The sequence below is a fragment of the Tamandua tetradactyla genome (assembly GCF_023851605.1).
Source record: "Tamandua tetradactyla isolate mTamTet1 chromosome 22 unlocalized genomic scaffold, mTamTet1.pri SUPER_22_unloc_2, whole genome shotgun sequence".
NCBI lineage: Eukaryota > Metazoa > Chordata > Mammalia > Pilosa > Myrmecophagidae > Tamandua > Tamandua tetradactyla.
In genome coordinates this window covers 938,749-942,959 of record NW_027518252.1, presented here as the reverse complement: position 1 = coordinate 942,959, position 4,211 = coordinate 938,749, and the positions used below count along the sequence as shown (strand labels likewise).

At 37.3% G+C, this 4,211-nt stretch overlaps 1 pseudogene; it reads right to left on the bottom strand.

Annotated features, from left to right (window-relative positions):
• Positions 1 to 888: 888 nt before the first annotated feature.
• LOC143672947 (sorting nexin-13 pseudogene) lies at positions 889 to 2,428 on the bottom strand (annotated as a pseudogene).
• Positions 2,429 to 4,211: the final 1,783 nt, after the last annotated feature.

Here is a 4,211-nt window from a genome sequence, read left to right as displayed (position 1 = left end):
TTAACTGAATTTGCCACTTGCTTGGGGAGTCCATCCCATCTACATGGTTAACTAATTTTCTGTAGAAGTAGGTTTTTCTTGTTTTTTTTTTTTTAAGGGGGGCATGGGTAGGCTCCGGGAATAGAAGTAGGTTTTTGATATTCCTTCATAACTACTGGTTTCTCACTTTTAAGTCAAATACTTAATTAATAAGAAGCAGAATTACCCTAAGTAAAATATTGTCATCCACATTACTGTCAAACTGAGTTGAGATAAAAAATATTCCAAACTGGAATCAGTCTTTGGAATTAAAGGAGGCACACTGAAAAGATTGCTTTATATTTTGATCTAATCTTTCTGACATTTTGCCCTTGTTGTCTGACATTTTAGTCATTCCCTCTACCAAGAAAACAGGCACATATTTAACTGCATTTGAAATATTCTCCATAGAGTTGTGAATTGGATTTTTAAAAATATCCTTTTCCTTTACTGTAGGCTTTGTTCTCAAGTGAGCCAAAGCTGGTTAGAATGCCATCATTTCAGGGGTTAATAATAACTGAAAACATGCATTTAGATCCTGTTTTTCTTTCATAAAAAATCTCTGTCCATATTATTAAAAGCCTTTCTACCAGGAAGCTTCAATATGCGTGAAAGATTTTCAAACTATTCAATGATTCTCTTATGGAAGTCATGGAAGTCACTATAATGATGATAGGTTTTCCACATCTCCTCGCAGTTCAGATTGCACTGGTGCGCACTTTAATGGCATATAATACACGTCTTACCATGATCATTGCAAACACTAGTGCTTGAAATGTAAACGTGAGTTTGTACTGTCATAAGAAGATATATTTAAAAGTCATCTAAAGATAAATTTATGCTTCCTATAAGAGACCCATTAAAATATTTTCAGTCACCATTATCTGATCCTCTGAAACTAGGATCTTTTAGCATATCCAGTTCAGCTAGCATGTGTACATAAAACACACTCTGAAAGAAGGTATCAACTGTCCTCTCACAGCATCAGCTCATACACCTTCCTTTGAATATCATCATAGATTTCAGGGGTTGGATATTCATGATTCAAAGTATCTGCCTATTTTTGCTACCAAAAAGTCATCAAAAGTAATTCCTGGAGATGTTTTTTCTCATGAATATTGTCCAAAATTCCAAGAGCAGCTGCCTCTGAAATACTTTGATTTGTTTGGTTTCATTTTTTCCTCATTCTGACAACTTAAGAAAACCTCTAGCTGCTGTTGGGCATAACCTGCAGCCTTCCACTGTTACCCATAAGAGATCTTCTTGATCTCCAGTTTGCTTAATGTAATTCAAAAAAATTGTAGAGCAACATTGCTGTCAAGAGGTTCTGTGAAAAGTTTCCCAAAGTTGGCTGCAATTTCCACAATATTTATTTCCTTATCTGACTCCAAGTGCTCTATTCTTGGGCCATATAGTTTCTTTACCAATAATAAGCTATTTATTTGATTTTTGATAGTGTTGTTATCAGGACTAGCTATATCTAGAGATCTAAGACACTGTAATTCTTCTGCTGCCTTATTTTTGACTTATTCTAGATCTTCAATATTTCCACTCCATTGAATAATATTCATAAAGGCCTCATAGTTGCAAACAGAATCACAGATCATCTATATAGAATATTGATCAATATAATCAGGATGACTGAGTTGATTTTTTCATGGAGGGAGAAGAATTCTCTGTACAGGGATTTCCCTGACAAATTATCATATGATCTTTGCAATAAATATAAGATGTTGCACAAACTCTTCCTTATCTTTGAGAAAAGTGCAGATTAGATGGCACAAACTTTCTTCGCCATATCAGCTTCAACTTCAGAGAAGGTATCTACAAGATCTTCTACTGTGCCTTTTACTTGATATTTTCCTCTGTTATTTTCTGTTGAGCTCTTTTGGAAACTCACAGTCACTAAAATGCATGCAGTAAAAAACTTTCCAGTCTATTTCTTTTGACCTCATTAGAGAAAATGATAACTGTTTGGAAATAAAAGCAATCTTCACATTCAGGGTGGAATATTTTCCTAGTAGGAAACTATGTGAGTGCATTCTGAAGATTATGCCTCATTTGCAGAAGAGAAGGTTTATTACCACTCAGTGTATGATACTGATAGCAGACATAATAGCTTAACAAAAACTAGATACATTTCTGAAGAAGTTTATCAATTTATTGGCACTCATAAATCATCTATCAATCCTAATAGTCCCAGTTTCTCATTTCATTTCTTCAAAGCACTTAGGAATCCCAGTTGATACTGCAAGAAGAAATGTGTTCACACCACTCTAGGTACTTCTCTGAGTTTGTTTTCACACCCAAGAGACAAAATATAAAACCCCCACAGAGAAAAGCAGAGCATACAAAAGGCCAAATAAACCACAAATGGTACAAAGGTTACTAGATACAAAACAATGCCCATGCTTTGCTATCCCTATCTCTCTATGAAATATCATCCTCTCTTAACATTATCACACCCCAGGGAAGTGATTTCCTCCTTAGTCTCACCACATGGCAGCAGCTGCAGCAGAGAAAACTACCTGCATTGCAGACAATGGTGACAGTTTCTCCTTCAGTCTTCTGTGTGGCAGTTTTATTTGGCTTCACTGGCTTTCCCCTGGCCCAGCTACTCACATCTTTTTTTGAGGGTATAGATTAAATGGTTTAAAAAGAGTGTTCCCATAATATAAAACACACCCACTGCTTTATCCAATGGTTGGGTGGTCATGAACCAAAGGTACACATAAATACAAGGAACAGAAAAAGATGACCATGGTAATAAGGTAAGTGTGGGTGGAGAGAGCCTTTCACCATCCTTCAGAGCTGTGAGTATTGAGTGGATAATGGATGAAGACATAGGAGGTGATAAGAATAGAAAAAGTGACTGTAAACAGAAACTTATTGTTGGCAGCAACAAAGTCCAAAGATGTGAGTTTCAGTGCAGCAGATTTTTGGCAGAAGGTGGAGATTACACATGCAATAGCTAATATCATTAGGGTTTCAGAATGGCAACCAGAGCATAAAGAGGATTTGAATCAGAGCATGAATAAAGCCCCAGTCCAGTGCACAATGACCAGGAGACCACATATCCACTGGTCCATTGTGATCAAGTAGCGCGAGGGTCTGGAGATGGCCAGAGGTGATAACTGTGAGGGATGGTCTCAGCTTCCCAAAGGAAAGCTCTGTAAAAATATGAATCAGGCAGTTTTGTGTTCAACAAGCACGTCAAATATTATTTTTTGCACTTCGGTAGAAGAGAAGGAGCCATATATTAAGGGCAAGAATGACAAAAATTGCATACAGCAGCCCAGAGCTGGGTTGGTTGCAATTGCCACTACAGTGTGTAGGTTCCTGCCAGCATGAGAAAGTAGATCAACATGAACACAGATAATAAGAGTTTCTGACCATCTATGTACTGTGTTAGGCTGAATGGAATGAGTTTGTCACATTGTTCACTTGATACATGAATCCAATTTGGCATTTGATAATTGATTTATCAATTATTGCAATGGAGTAGATAAACTTTAATCAAGAAACAATATTTTTCATCATTATTTGTTTCCTGTAAGATCGATGGAAACTCTGAGTAAATAAACTCCTGACTTAAATTGAGTCAGAAGTCTGTCCCAGAAAGTTGTTCATGAAAACTTCCATCTAATATTTGTCTTTACTTAATTGTACTTATTTTCAGAAAAATATAACTACAAACACATACTAAGAAGCTAAGTTGCTTAAAACTCCAGCTCTTGTAGCCATCACCTCCTCACACTGCTGTGAACCACAAGGTCCCCAGTCAATGAAAAAATGAGAACCCATCTTAAGGCTAACTTCAAGTTCCTGCCTTGATACAGCTGGGGAAGCCCCTTTCCCAGAGTATGTGCATTAAGCCCACAAACCTGACCTGACATCATCTTTGCTCATTGTAATATGGTATGTAATATCCTTCTCTGGGAAGGATCTAGATACATTTCCCGAATGCAAGATGGATGTAGAAGCATGTGCTAGCCTGACTAGGGACTCTACACTCAAAACAAATTCTTCAGAAATCCCCTTGAGTTCTTGGGAAATCCCCTTACTCACTTGGGACCAGCTACCTGCACATGCATACCCTTACTCCTTATAAAAGAAAGCCCCTCACCTCGCCTTGGGAGAGAAGGTGCTTTTCTGGCATGAGTTCAACATTCCCCATTGTTTGGCCAAAGAAT